The sequence below is a fragment of the Phyllostomus discolor genome, chromosome 12 (assembly GCF_004126475.2).
Source record: "Phyllostomus discolor isolate MPI-MPIP mPhyDis1 chromosome 12, mPhyDis1.pri.v3, whole genome shotgun sequence".
Classification (NCBI taxonomy): Eukaryota; Metazoa; Chordata; class Mammalia; order Chiroptera; family Phyllostomidae; genus Phyllostomus; species Phyllostomus discolor.
Window position 1 is genome coordinate 48,008,585 of NC_040914.2, and position 15,406 is coordinate 48,023,990.

A 15,406-nucleotide genomic window follows, 5' to 3' on the forward strand; every position below is an offset into this window, starting at 1 on the left:
CCGCCGGACGCCACTTCCCAGCAGGGTGCCCAGGCGGTCAGTGCCGCTAAGAACGTTGGCCTGAGGTCGCCTCCCAGAGCGGGTCCTGCCCAGGCCCTGGTAACTCAGGGGTGAAGGTCCTTCCACGCTCAGGACGACCGGTGGCCTCCACAGTGACGGGCTTGGGGGTGGCACCCTGAGAGAGGCTCGGAGAGCCCCAGCGGGGGTGGGGGGAGCCAGGGCCTCGCCCCTGTTCCCCCACCCCAGAGCCTCCGTGCGAGTCTGACTGCTCTTCTGAGGGGTCGCGGTGACCATGCCCAGGGCCTGCCTGGCGCTCTCTCTGCCGGAAACCCGTCCGGGCAGCCGTCTCCGGGCCGTGTCTCTGGGCCTAAGTCTGACCCCATCCTCAGGGTCCCTGGCTGAACCTTACTGCAAGCAGGTGCGCCTCCGGGCCGTTCGGCTACATGGGCCGACTCCTCCCTCTGCGTCAGCCATTGAGCTGAGATTTCTGTGTCTTGCCGCAGAAAGTGCCCGGACGGCTGTGTGGGGTTTGCTGAGTGACTGGGCCCCTCCATCTTCAGTTCAGGAGTGCATCTCCATCTTCAGCCTCAGTTTCCTCGTCTGCACATGGGGGCCGGGGCGGGGGGGCTCGAGTGTGTTCGAGCCCAGGGACGCCCAGGCTCTGGTGTTCTGTTCCCAGTTCTTTATAAGGCGCCGGGCGCTTCCTGATGGGAAGGAGGCGCGGTGGCCGTGGAGGCTCTCGCTGTCCTGTGGCCGATGGCCGGGCCGGGTCAGGAAAGGCCCCTCTGGAAGCTGAGGGTGGGCAGGACGAGGAGCGTGGCGGGTCCTCCCCAGGCGGTGGAGCAGCCAGGTGTCAGCCGGAGTGCCGGGGACAGCGAGGCTGGGCGTCACGTCCTCTCGGGGAAAGCCAGCACCCTCCCGTCCTGCACTGGGTGCGCCCACCCCGGCCTTCACGAGGAAGACCCGCCCTCCCTGACGGGGCACCTCCCCCTGCTGCCGTGGCTGCGGGCTCCTGTGGGACTGCGGTCACATCTTAGTCCCCTGCCACCACCTCGCACAGGGCCCCTGGTGAGCTGCATTCCAACTCACAGGCTTGGACAACGACGGGGTGATGGGGGTGATGGGGCCGGTGGGGTGGGGGCTCAGGTCAGAGGGGAGGGAAAGCGGGGCTGCACCATCACATTTGAGGAGAGTCTCACATGCCATGGCAAGGCGCCGGGGCCGTGAGTCACCTTCACGGCAGGTTCTCAATAATAAGGCTGTCGAAGGGCGGTTCGCGCAGCCCGAACGCGCCGTCTCCCTGCCTGTCCAGGCCACTGACAGATGACTCGGCGACAGGGGTTCGCACGCGGGGGAAGTACATCCATCACGCTCGGGAGACAGCTCGGGGGGGGGGCGTCTGGCGTGAGCCTCGGCTCTCGGCAACCTCCCAAGAATAACCGGCAGTGTATTTGGGCTCATCCCTCACAGGTGTGGACAGTGAGGGTGGTGGGGAGGGATCCATCGTGGCAGGAATGCAGAGCATTACAGCGTGGGGGTGGGGGGGCCAGAACCAGGCGGAAAGGGAGGGGTCCTGCAAGGGCTCGTTTTGGGGGTCGTAGGTGGCCGTTCCCGTCCCCTTGCTCCTCCCCGGAGGGGGTCTAAGCACGTGAGTTGCCGCAGGCTACGGGAGGAAAAGTCGCCCCGGGGGCGAGGTCCCTCCCTACCAGTGCCCTTTGCCAGGCACCCGGGCTTTCCCCGCCTGGTGCCCAGCTGTCCGCAGCTGGCCTGCCCGCCTTGCTCTGCTCATGCCCGGGAGCCTGCTGACCGCAGAACCTGCACTGCACCGGCCTCGCTGCCTCCCAGGAGGCCGCGGAGAAGTCGGGAGTCGGCCTAACCCGGACCCCTGGCGACACAGCACAGCAGGTGGCCCGTCACATGGTGGAAGCACCAGATGGCTAAAGGTTGAGGCCACGGGGCCAGCCCATGGCCTCACCCTGGGTCGGGGCTACAGGCCGATGTTCTCAGCGCTTCTGGGAAACGGCACTCTCCGGGAGCCGCTCCGTGTCTCTGTCTCCACCAGCAGGAGGGCGTGGGGAGCGCCGGGGAGGGACACGCAGGCGTCCCCACGGGGTCTCCGCCGGCCTGCGGGAGCGGCTGGTCCTGTTCCGTCCGCACGGAGCACATCGGCTGGAGCCAGTGACCGCGGCGGTGAGGGTGGATGAGGAGCTGCAGCCGCCCCCTCGGGGTGCTCGTGGGAGACCTTATGGGGGTGGGGGTGGGGGTTGGGGGTGCGTTTGCTTCCCAGCATGGAAGCTGGAAGCCCTTCTTTAAAGGTGCTGATGTGCCTAGAGCTGACCTCACAGGAGGTGGGGGCAGGGGCCAGCAGGAGGGGCGCGGAGCCAGGTGCTGGCAGGGGGTGCAGTGGTGTCAGTGTTTCGGGAAAAGTCTTTGCCTCACAAAGGGCGGGCCTCAGGGCTCCTTTCAAGCGGCAGGTTTCATGCATTTGAAAGAGGACTTGACTGACGGGAAAGTCCGCAGCCACGCAGCTGCGGGGCAGAGCACGCGGTGTCCCCCGACTCGGAGCCCGTTCCGTGAGTCCGGGGCCGGGCACCGGGCGCCGGGGGTGATGAAAGTCCTTCTCCCGGTCGGGGTCGGGGGCCGCGCGCCAGGCCGGCCTGCCGCGGCTCTGCGGTACACGCGGGGGAGCGTGCTGCGTGCTGGCGCATCGACCCGTCTCTGCCCCCGTTTGGCTTCTGCCGTGAGGGCCTGGGTTCTGCGCGGTGTCAGACGGAGCCGGGCTGGCTCCCACAGAAGCCTGTGTCGGAATGTTCCAGAACGTACAGCAGGGACCCTCTCTCAGTGGGCTCTGGGGCGGGGCCTGGCTTGCATCCCACTGCTAGGAGCTGACCCCAGGGCCATGTGTCTGTCTGTCTGTCTGTTGTGGGGGGGATGGACAAAAGGGAGGGGCTGCCAGTCTTGCATGGACACAAACCTCAGGATTCCTTCGAAGCTTCTTCCCCTTCCGTCTAGACTGATGATGGTCATCGCCCTCACACTTGTCCCACTCCGTGGCCTTTTTATGGTCACCTCTGTCCTGTAGACGTGCCACCGAGCCCCGGGGTCCTCAGAGAGAGACCCGCTTCCCTGCTCCCTGCCACAGCAGCTCAGTGGCAGAGCGTCGGCCTGAGAGCTCCTGGGAGCAGAGACAGACCCTCGCTGAGCCACACGGCTGGACCGGGCCTCGGGAGCCATGAAAGGCTTTGTCCCACGGGCTGGAGATCCGCCGTGAGCACCCGCCACAGGATCTGCCCTGGAGCAGGCGGAGGGAGGGCATAGGAAGGACTGTGCGCCTCTCGCGCTCCGGGATCGGGGAGCAGGCCGAGCCCCGGAGCAGGGAGCTGGGGGGTCGTGGCACCAGAAGGGAAGAGGCCCCGAGTCACGGGGCTCCTGTCGGCCGCGGCAGGGACTTAGGGCTGGACTCTGGGTTCCGAGGCGAGCCGGGGGGCTGAGCAGAGCAGAGGGGTGACGGGCCCTGGTTTTCTTTCTGGCAGTCACACACGGCTGCTGGGCGTGGGGGTGGGGGGAGGCTGGCAGCAGGGATGCCAACCCGGAGGCAGTGACAGCCAGTCCCACAAGAGGGGACGGTGGCCAGGAGGTGGCGAGGGGCTGGAGGGCCAGCAGGGTGTCTGCCTCACACGTTGCATGTGGAACGTGAGAGAAAAACAGGTGGTGCCAAGGTCGGGGCCCGAGCCGCTGGTCGCGTGGACGTGACAACCACTGGGCGAGGAGGCTGGGGTTCAGGCCTGTTTGTGCGGGGGTAGGGCTTAGCCTGGAGCCTGGGGTGTCTGCTCCGTGTTTGAGTCGGGGTGCCGGGGAGCTGCTGAGTGGACGAGTGGAGGGTGAGGGAGGGTCCGTGTGCAGGTAGAAATAGTTCGTAGCATTCTAGATGATTCGGCAAAACAGTTGGGAAAGACGAGAATTAGGGCCGTTTCTCAGCCTCCAGAACATCAGGGATTCTCCCCAAAATAAGATCAAGGCGTTCTGAGCCTGTGAGGGGCCAAGGAGGCGGGGCACAGGGAAGGAGCAGAGATGCCCACGTCGGGGCCAGGTGCCCGGCAGCGCGGACGGTGGTTTTCCGTGTCTCCTGCCGGCGTCGCAGGGAGGCGAGGGGTGTTCCTGACAGCCGGCTTCCCTGTGTGCTCCGAGAAATGGTCCCGTCGGGGGAAGAGCGATGGTGTGCTTAGGCTATCGCATTAGACACGGCTTATCTCCTAAAAGCAGTCTGCGGAGCGTTTCATCAAAGACGGGACAGGTGTGATTTGCAGCCTGCAAAAGTCACTTTTCATCCTGCCTTCTCTCCCTCGGAGAGCAACGACCCCTCAGTCTCACCCGAATCCTGACGAGAGTGACGTGCCGGTAGCACGGCGTCACAGTCTGGGGTCCTCACAGCACTGCCCCTTGTCCTCCGTCTCCGGGACTTCAAGTGTCGGAAGGAAGGAAGGGGGAACCTACGCCGGGCGTCCGAGAGGCCCCTAGAGACCCGCATCCTACCCCGATGAGGAGGGGACATTTTAAACCACGGACAACTCGAATCTCCGCTTTCCCCAGCTTGGGACTTCCCTCCCACTGGGGGGCCGTCCTACGGGGAAGGGACAGGTTCCACTTCTCCCGTGGGCTCCAGAGATGGGTGCTGTGGAGTTTCTGGAGAAAAATAGCCAGCGAGTTTCTGCTCCTGCGCCTTCCACTTCTGCCTGTAAATACCCAGGGGAATCGGACCGTCTGGACACGTACAACCTTCCAGAGTGGGATCAGGACACATCAGAAAGTGTGAACAGACAAATCACAACCAACGAACTGGAAGCAGTAATAAAATAACCCCAGCGAGCCACAGTCCTGGACAGGATCGCTTCACAGGTGCATTTCGCCCAACTTTGAAGGAAAGACTGACCTCTGTCCTTCTCACACGACCCTGAAACATTTACGAGGAGGGGAGAGTCCCAAGCTCCTTTGTGAGGCCCCGTTATCCTGATTACTACGCCGGATGAAGAGATTACAGAGAAAGAAAACTACAGGCCGGTATCCCTGATGAACACAGAGGCCAAACCCCTCTATAAAACAGCAGCAGACTGGATCTGGCAGCACGCTAAACAGACCACACGCCGTGGTCGAGTGGGTTCTTCCCTGGGAGGCTGGGAGCCCGACCCAGTGTGTGGCCTTGCCGTCGTATCGCTGCAGTGTTTCCTGTGATGTCACACAGCCGGAAAGCAAGTCAGCAGTGGCCGCGGGCAGACGCAGACCGTGTGAGTCAGGGGTGCCGGCAGGCGGGGGGGGCGGGGGGCATCGAAGCAGCGACAACACCAGGGCCCCTCTCCCGGAGGTGAGCAGCGGGCTGAGGGGACACGACCCCGGGTGGTCCACGGAGGGTCTGCTGCAGGAACTGGCAGAGAATGAGCACTGTGCGACCCTTTTACCAATTCAGAAAACACACACACACAACTTACAAAGTCAACACCCACGTTTTCCAAAGAGCAGTCTCTCAGTCAGCTGGAAACGGAAGGGCAGGTCCTCCGTTTGGTCCAGTGCAGCTGTCAGGGACCTCTGACGTGCCCCCTCACTGCGAGGTGACGTGTGATGGGGTTCCCCCGCAGCCAGGCAGGAGTTAGAGCGCCCCTGGGCGGGCACGCCAGCTACTTGCAGTGGAAGGAGGCGCGGAAGGTCGGGGGCGCGTTGGGGAGGGAAGAGGTGGGGTCCACAGAAGCTCCTCCCCTGTGGGCTGTGAGCTGGGGGAGGGGAAGAATGTAGGGTGTGGGCGGTCTCTGTGCCTGGGTGCCCAGCGGGGTGGGGTGGGCTTGTTGGGGGGCAGGAGCCCTGGGGGAGCCGGTCGGAGGGACATGGGAAGAGGAGACACGGGACGCGCTGGCTGGGAGCGCCCACCAGGGGATGGCTGGAGAGAAGATTCGGAGTGTAGGAGCAGTCGGAGCCGGGGGTGGAGATCTGGGAGAAGCCGGGACGGAGAGGGCAAAGGAAGCTGCGGGCGTGGGCGACATCAGCCAGGGAGGGAAAGAAGGGTGCTGGCGGGGCTGCTGGTCCCTGGCTACTCCCCTCAGCGCGTCTGCTGGCTTCCCTGGGACCCCCTTCCCCTCACATGGTCCCGGCCCGCCCTTCCTTGTCCCTTGCGATCTCCTTGGTTGTCAACACGTCCTTCTATGTTCAAACCCCAGTAAGAGGGGTCCCACCCAACGGGTCAGTGACCCCATGCGGGGAGTGGGGCGGGGGGGGGCAGGCGTGCACGGGGCTGAGCAGAGCAGCCCGTTCAAGGCCCTGCTTCCTCACCTCCGCAGCCCCCTCCACCGGCCCACGAGAGTCATACAGCCAAGTTCAAGGTCGGAGCGACAGGGAAGCACACTCCTGCTTGCACAGACCATAGATAGGGCAGAGGGTGCGGCCGTGCAGCTCCACCTGGGAAGGGAGCGAGGCGCTGGGACAATGGTCCAACCCACTGCCTCAGTACGGAGCCACGGAAACCCAGTCTGGAAACCTCGCTGGGTCCCGCCGCCTCCCTCCCAGGCTCGCCCCTCCCATGGAGAAGGGGGCCAGTGCCCTCCACCTGCCCATCCGCGGCCCGGACAGGAGGAAGAAACGTGCTGGGGGCCAAGCAGTGGGCAGGGCTGTGGAGCGCGCACCCTGCTTTGTGACACCATGCACCTCAACACAGGGTGGCACCCGGGGCCCTTCAGACGTGGGCGCCAGAAGCCCGCCAGCGACACTCCGTTCGGGGAGGCTCGTCCGCCTGGGTCTCCGGTCTCTTTGATGCCAGCTCGGCCTCTCTCCTCGGGGGCAAGCACGCCGTGCCCGTCCACTCTCCCCCACCCCGAGTGTCCCCGACACCCCTCCGTTCCTGACTCTCGTTTCACTCCCTCCCCGACAGGCAGGGGCTCGACGCGGTGTCGACTCTGTGAGCCCGACCTTTTGCTTCCCCCGCGAGGCTGGCTGGGAGGCCACTCGCGCAGCCGGGAACCTTGGCGACAGTCTCTGCTCCTCCCCAAGTCCCTTGCTGCACTCCAAGCCACCGTCCAGCTCGGTGCTGGGTGGCCAGGGCGACATCAGGCCCGGGGGACGACTGTGGAGGGGTCAGACTCTTCTCCTGGACAAGGACTTCGAGGCGAACCGACACTCATTGGAAAACGAGTCTCCAACTCCATGCCTGTCGCTTAACTGGGAGGCGGCTCGTAACCTCAGATCTGTCTCCTGATAAAGACAAGGATCCATCCCTCTCGCCAGGCTCACGACAAGGGGACCCACCGGGGGGCGGAGTGGCACGGGAGGGCCTTGCAGACCCGAGCTGCTTCAGCTGCTAGAGCACCCCTCCCGGCGGGTGGGCGCCTGGAAACCCTCCCCAAGGGGCCGGGCAGGCTCCTCCGTGCGCCCCAGACGGTCTGCATCCTCCTTCTCCCCGAGGAGGAGGGAGAGGCAGGCGGAGGCCCCAAGGTAGTCGGTAGAGGGCTGGTCGTGGGGACCGTGGCCCGATTTGACGCACGCACACGAGAGGAATAGTTTCGGACTGCTGTTTGGGGGTTCTCGTTTGTCGGAGGGTTGGTTTGCACATTAGGTGCACGCCATGTGATTCACATCGCCACCCCCCTCCCCCCCCCACCGATCTTATTTGCTTGAATGTAATTGTCTGTTCAGACCCACTGATGGTGAAAATTGCGTTTGTTCTATTGGTGGAGATGCTCTAATGACGAGGGGTGCAGGGAACGCAGGGCCCCGATGCAGGGGGGGTGGTTTGCGTTCTTGGCCCCTCGGAGACAGTCCTGTCTCCCGTCCCCCGGATGGGGTGGTCTCTGCAGAGCCGCAGCAGGGGCGCCTCGCCGGGTCCCCTCACAGAGGAAGGTGCCGACACCGTGGTCTGATTCAGAGACCTCTGTCGGTTCAGCGGTGTTCCTGGAAGACTTGGAGGTTTTCTGAGGAGCCCGCAGAGGGTGCCTTGCCCGGAAGGCAAAGCCACACCTTCTTATACCAGAGCGAGGTGCCAGGAGGCGCCCCGAGTCAGGGACACGCGTCAGGCGGGGAGGGGAGGGACGTTTCCCACTGGGCGGGGCTTCTCTGTGGAGGGTCAGCACCCCAGGGCCTGTTCACAGGGCTCTGAGCGCCCGCTTTCTGGCAGTGCGAAGTGTTTGCCAACAGCATCCATCAGACCGGGGGGAGGGGGCGTAGCTTCCCAGGGAGGCTTTGGCGGTCAGCTGCGTGTGGGTAGATGACATGGAATAAAAACAGCAGCCCACGTTCCTTGTGCCCCTGGGCCAGGCCCTGTGCCGAGGACTCAAGGGGAGCCCCCTCCGGGAGCCTCCCTCCAGGCCTTGGAGGCCCCTCGTGGTTGGAAGCAGAGAAGCAGCTTGACCCAGGTGATGTGGCTGCTCACGGCGCTGGGACATGCACCAGGGGTGCCAGGCTGTGTGGCAGCGGTCTGACCTGTGACGTCAGCTGTTCCCAAGCACAGGTTGATTATGAAGTGTTCCTGGAGGCGGGGCCCGAGGTCTTGTGCTCTCGGAGGGGTGCACTCACCTTGGGGCAGTTTCCACGCCCTGAGCCAGTTTCCACGCCCTGAGCCAGTTGCTGGGGGTGCACGAGCTGGTGGGTCCAGAACAGCCCAGGGGCATCGGTTGTGCATGGGGGGCCCTGGGGCCCCACGTCGGAGGTGCGGAGCCAGAGTCGCCCCAAGCACCTGGGAAGCTCGGTGTGTGAAAGCACTGGTCCAGGTGCCTCCCCAAGGCCGGTGCCCGGAAGGGGCTCAGCGAGCATGCACTGGGCCCGAGGGCCCGCCCGCTGGAGGGCCGTCTCGCAGCTGAGCGCGCAGAGCGCTCTGGAGAAGCCCTGGTCCCGCCCCGCTCTGCTCTCACCGCCTGAGCAGCCCGGACGGGCACGTCCCCTCCCAGACCCCGGTGTCTAAGAGACGCCCACGCTCAGGCTGCAGGCTTTGGTCTCCATCCCCTGGCACTGATTTTTTGGGTGAAACCCCTTACTTTCCCGCTGAACAGTGAATCTACGGGTGGGGGTGTTTTCCCATGAACTCTCACGCGGGTAAAGCAGGTGTCCCAGCCAGGTGTGACTTGTGGGTAAACGCGGAGACGTGGCCTCGTCACAGCTCCCTGTGTGCCACACTGTCCCCCTGGAGGGCGACGCCGGAGCGGGGTCCCGAGGGGCGTAAGAAAGTGAGGGGAGGCTGGCCGCTGTGGGCGGAGCCTCGAGCAGAGGGGGCGGTAAACGCAAAGGCCGCGAGGCGGGCGGGAGCTTCTTCACTGTGACATCCCTTCCCTTCCTCTTTCCTCCACTACTCTCTCTGCAACCTTAGAGCTGGGAGCCCCCAAAGGCACCAGAACAGGTGGGCTGAGGGGATCCGGGGGTCGGCCGCCTAAGAGGACCTGAAGTCGCTGGCAAACCTCCCCGCGTCACTTACTGCGGGACCCTTGCAGGCGGCAGGCTTCCCGCTCGGGTGGGGGGATCCTGGATCGCGTCTCCCACCGCTGACGCGGCCCACCTGCCGGCTAGCTCACCGCACGTTGCTGGCCGCGCAGCGACAGCCGGTAGAGTGATTTGTTTTCATCCTCTCGAGCAGTCCGCAGGCAAAATATTATTAGATTTGATTTTTCCTAAAAGGCTGGGAGTGCAGGTATTTAATTAAGACGGTGTCCAAGCACAGCTCCGGTTTCCCCTTTGGCTCTCTTCATCGAGAACACGGAAGGGCCCCTGGGTGGGGGGGGAGCGTGGGGGAACTGCTCCATCTCCGTGGCTGCCGGCGGGGACGTCGGATCGGGTGCAGTCCCCACTGGGGCGGCCCTGAACTTCAGTGTATGCGGAAACCTCAAGGAGAGACCCTGGTCCGGGCCGGGACTTGAACCCATGCGTATGCTCCATCTGAACCGAGACTCCCGGTGGTGCAGGACCACAGCGTTGCAGCCACAGGTAGAGAGAGGGCGCCGTGGCGACCCCTCTCTCGGGAGGCCTCTGAGCTGTGGGAAACTGCCAGTGAGAGAGAGAGGACTCGGTGCCACCCCACGGCACGTGTCACCCCTAGAAATGCCCCCTCCTCCCCGCGCGTCCGGGCCTAACCTGTGCCCTCCGGCCTCTTCCCCAAGCTCTGCCCCCCGAAGGTGTCATCCTTACTCCGAAATCCTTTCTTTCCAGGGCACTGATTTAATTGGAAGTGAGCAAACCCAGTGTCCCTCGGATGACCTGATTGTGCCATGAGAGTGTTTGTATCCACTGTTCATCCACCGCCGTAGGCCCGTCCAGCCACCATCCCCTCCTCCTTCTGTCCGCCGTCCACCCGTCCGCCCGCCCACCGCTCCTCCCGCCCCCTGTCCACCACCCACCGTCCATCTTCCTCTCCCCGCCTGTCTCTCCACCCATTCACCCGTCCGTCCGTCCGTCCATCTGCTTCCCCGGAAAAGTGTACTGCAGTCAGCTCGCTATGTACGGCAAGGTCTGCAGCTTTAAGACCCTTTTATCTCGTGACTAATGTTAACTGCTGTGTCAGAGACGTTAAGAGGGGGAATTGGCACAGGAAGGGGGGGCCCACAGTGGGAGCGGGCACAGTCGGGCGGCCCTGACGGCCTCTGTCGGCTCCTCGGACCCGGGTCCGCGCTTGTTCTTAGACGGCCCAGGTGGGGACCCTGTGCTCATCAGCCGACAGGCTCGGTGGGGACCGAGAATCCCTGGTCTCCGCTCTCCAAGGGTCTGGTAGCCGCGGATGTCTGTAGCTGAAGCCATTTAACTTGCCTCTCACCTGGTCTCCTTAGCAGCGAACAATCCTCGCCGATACGATTGCCGTATTAAAAGTGGCGCTAATGGACGCCTTCGAAGAACACCAGCGTACAGCCCCCCGCTGCTGCGTTATCGCCCGTCACACGCGGGAGAACGGGACACGAAGTGGGTATTTTGTCTCTTGGAAACAAAGCCAGCTTGGAAGAACAAAGGGGTGCCCATCAATTCCCTTGGAGAAAAAACGCCAGCCAAATGGAGTGTGTCCTATAAAGCATTAGCAACAAAGGAAGATGGAGAGGGGGCTGAGCCGGGGGAGGTGGGGAGGGAGAGGGGCGGGGAGGGGGGAGCAGAGACAGACTGGGGAAGGGAAGCGGCTCCCACGGGAGAGGGGGGGTGGCGGTGCTGAGCTGCTGGCTGGAAGCTGAAACCCACTGAGCCCAGTCTCCTCCTGTCGAAGTTCAGCTCAAACCCCCCCCCCCCCCCCCCCCCCCCCCCCCCGCCGTCCCCGGGCCGGGGGGCGGGGCAGTCCCTGTCCCCTGAAGCCACCTGACTCTCCTCCTCCTCCTCCACTGGAGACCCTTCCCTCACAGCTGTGCTCGAGGTCCCCTCGGCCGGCTCACAGAGACTGGCCCAGCGGCAGCCGGGCACAGGTCACCAGCTCAGTGCCCAGCAGGGACAGATAACAAGTGCCATCAGAAGAGCCAGGGGGCTCTTAAGTCCCGGGAAATAGGGCGGGCGTTTGGCACCCGCTGGTGGCTCGCTCTGGACCGACAATCCCTCCAGAGCCTCCCGCTGAAGTAAAACGAGGGGACAGTCCCGTGTTGCCTGAGACGAGGGTTTTATTCGCATATAGATATGTATTTGGGGGGCAAAGGAAACTATTGGTGGAGTGAGACCCCAAGCTTAAAAGAAACATGTTTTTCCGTTTTCTTCTTGAAGGGCCTGACCGCCAGCCTTGCTAGGTCTCAGGTGGGGGTGGGGGGGGGGAGTGGAGGACTGTCCCAGGCCGGCGAGACTTCGGGGAGGAGCCCAGCGGGGCTTTGCCGAAGGGGAAGGACGGGGGGGGGGGGGCAGAGGGCGGGCCCTTCCAGGGGCAGAAAGGTACGTGCCCGGGCGTCCGAGCGTCCGGGAAGAGAGGAGAGAATGGGTAGTCTCTCTGGCTTGGGCTGTGTGATCCTTTTCAAGCCGTTTAAATGACCGACTTGCTGAGTTTCCTTTTTCCGAAGGAGGGTGAGGAAAACATATGAAAGTAGTGCTTCTCTCACTTGCTCCCCGGTTTTACTTACTCGGTTACTTGTTTACCTGCCTGTAACCTGCGTGCGGAGAAAGGCCTGGGTCCCTGTGAAGTCCCTGCCGGCGGCTGGGCACCTCTGAAGGAGCCGGGCAGGGCGGGGGGACACGGCCCGAGCGGTGACTGACGGGCCCGGAGCGAGCCTGGCTTCTCTCCTGCTGGGGGCGTCCCGTTCTCTCCCCAGAAGAAGCGGAAAGGGAAAAGGTCGCTTGGGTGAAGCTCGCTCCTGTTCTTGTGGGAGTATCGGCTCGTCCCCCAACAGTCTTTGTCTGCAGCCGAACGGTGGAAAGTTACGGAACGTGGGCTGGGACAGCGACCGCGCTGGGGCCGAGACGGGTGTCCCGGCTCGGGGTGGCCGGGCGGCCTTGGCCGTGGGAGGGAACGTCTCTAGGCCACAGTGTCCTCGTCTCCAGAGTGGGGGTGACAACCTCCACACGTCACAGGGCTCGTGGAACGTTCACACATGCACACACACACACACACACACACACACGTGCGCACACAGCAGCACCTGGTGCGCAGTCCGCACCCGACTCGCGCTGACCTTCTCGGCCGCGTCCAGGACGCCGGGTCCCCGCGTCCGCAGAGGGAACCTGGGGGTCCGCTGTTCTCGGCAACTCGCAGACCAGACGGGGCGGCATCCAGCCGAGGGACCAGGAGGGGGTTCAGAGGAGATGTGCAAAGTGGACGGCGTTGTAGGCAGAAGGGGCGGGACGGGGGTGGGCGAAAGTCACCTTCCTTGGAGGGACGGTGGGGGTCTGTCAGGCAGGTGACCTGGCTGGATGGAGCTGGCCCGCGTGGTTCTGTTACAGGTCCCGTTCCCGAGCTGTGCCACACGGGCCTCAGGACCTGGGGCACAGCCTGGGGCCGGGGGGTGGGGAGGGGGGCGGGCTGTCCTCTCCTTTGCCTTCAACGGCACTCAACTCCATTGACTTCCTGTTTCCAAAGTTGTTTCTCTGTTTTCCTTCTCATTCACACAACAGATGTTTTCTTTATCATTCACATCACAGGCTTTTTTTTTCTTTTGCAGCCGTTAGTTAACTGAGTCTATTTAGATCATCTTTTTGCTGAGATTCTTATCAGTAAGCGCTGACAAAATCAAAATTTTAAAAAATCCTCAACATGTGCAACTGCCTCAGGTCGGGTTTTCTCGCCTCGGTTATTTATGGAGATGGTTCGCTCTGGCCTGGTGTTTCGTGCCGTTTTTTTTTTTTTTTTCTTTATCTGATTTCCATTCCGCAGACTGGCATCTCCGCGTCTGTCCGCCGGTGCTCCCGGCCTCCCTGAGCCAGCCACGAGACCGCGGTTCTTTTCCTCGTCCTTTGGTGAGCGGCGCAGGGCACCAGACGTTGGGCCTCGGACCTGGAGTTCGGCTCAGAGAAGAATCCAGAGCCAAGGAACTCAAACCCAAAGCCTCTGTAGAAAGTCACAGGGGTAGAGGGAGGGAGCATGGAGGGAGCGAGCCAGCCGGGCTTCGCTTCGTGGAGCCTGGGGGAAGGAGAGGGGGACGCTGTGGGGTGCGCTCCTGGGGTGCAGGGAGAGGGAGGGGGAGGGAGAGACTGCTGGGCCCCTCCTCCAGAGGGCGTGTGTCTGGGGGTCTGGGGGGCTGGGGAGAATCCCAGGAGAACAGTCATCAGCTTCCCAGGTGCATCCTTCCAGGGCCCTGGCCTCTCCCGATTGGTCGGCGCCAAGGCAGGGGCCACTAGTCAGTGCGGCTGGTGCTGCCTCAGCCAGGGCACCTCCCGCCTGGTCTTTCTGGGCTTGGAGCTGCTTTCCTGGGCCTGGGTGTTAGCTCTGGGGCTTCACGCCGACGGGAGCGGCCGTGCAAGGGCTCGTGTGGGAATCCTGCGCGGCGGCTGCGCTCCAGCCCCCCATCCCCCCTCCGAGGGGGTCTGCCGCAGGACTAGCGCTGTGCCCCCCCTCCGGGGAGGGAAGGTCACCCTGGGGTGCGAGATCCTGCCCTGCAACACTCGTTTTCCCAGTGTTTCTGGTCGCCAGGCGCTGGGGGCGCTACGCCCCGGTGACCTTCCGCTCCTGGCCTCTGGTCCCGGCTCCGCACAAGCCTGGGTGCCTGCCCCTCCGTCCCATGAACATCCTCACGGGGACCCTGGCCGACCCACTCGCAAACGGTAGTGAAAGTGCTTTGGCCGGTGGAGAGCGTCCCTGAGTGAGAGAGGAAACCACAGGCCATGGAGATGTTGTGCCTTTCCGTGGGGCTCTGGCAGCCAGGCCCTCCCCCCCTCCACGCCCCCCCCAAGGAGCATTTCCAGGTGTCACTGAGAACCCCGCCAGCCGGCTGTGACCCTGTGGACCCTGTGATTCTTGGAGCTGCCTCCCTCCTTCCGATGCCTCGTCTCCCCTCCTCCCCTCCCCCAGGCCTGCGCCCACCTTAGAGGCCAGTTTCCGAGAGCGCCCCCTTGGGGTTCATCGGCAGGTCCTCAGCCCGCTGGGCTGCCACCCGGATGCCTCTGTCCGGCCCTGTGATTCACGGTCCTCCCCTCCTGGGCAGGAGCTGGGAGCCCCAGGCGGAGCCCCGGGGAGGCTCCACTCTGCGGGGTTGTCTTACGAGTCCTGGGCCGGGAGCCGAGGGGGGGGGGGGGGGGCCTCTGCTCGGGGCCTGTTTGCCCCTGAAGTGCAGTTTGGAGAGAGAGAGAGAAAGACGTCAGGGTGATCTTACCCCCGTGGCGACAGTGTCGTTGTGGGGAAGGGAGGGCGAGGCTGCTGGCTGCCTCTCGGCTCACCCGGGAGCCCCGGGGCACGGCCGACTGTCTGCCCGGGTCCCAGCGCCTCCCCTGGAGCCCCGCCCCCCCGGGGGAGGTGGTGCTGACGGCTTTCTCCCCAGTCCCTGTCCCTGGCTGGGCTCCTGCAGGGTTGTGGAGCCGGGCGTCTGGACCCCCGGGAGCTTCCAGGGTCCCCTGGGCGGTTTGCGGTGTGTCTGTTTTGCCCTCTCATCCAGCGCCTGCTGTCAGCCCTCGGTACTCGAGCGCTGGGGACGGAGGAGGCGCCAGGGTCAGACCCTGCTGGTCCCTGCCACCGCCCGAGTGTGAGGGCCCCTCCTGCACCCCGGGCGTGGTGACGGCCGGGGGGGTTCCTCCCGGGGAGCTGGCCCCCCACACACCTCGCGTCGTGCACCCCTGCAAATGGCCGTGTGCAGACGACCGTCTTCATCTCCTGGGACGCTCTGCCCTCGCACACTGGCGTCCGGGACGGCGCGCACCTGGGGTCTGCCAGGGGGGTGCCCGACTTCCCCGGAGGCAAAGCCCCTGCAGGCACACGGCTCCTCTGGGTGGGCGCGTCCGGACCCCGTCTGCCTGCGGGTGAGGGCAGGCCAGTCCCATGGCGGATGGCGAGGAGGAGCTGAGCTGGCGG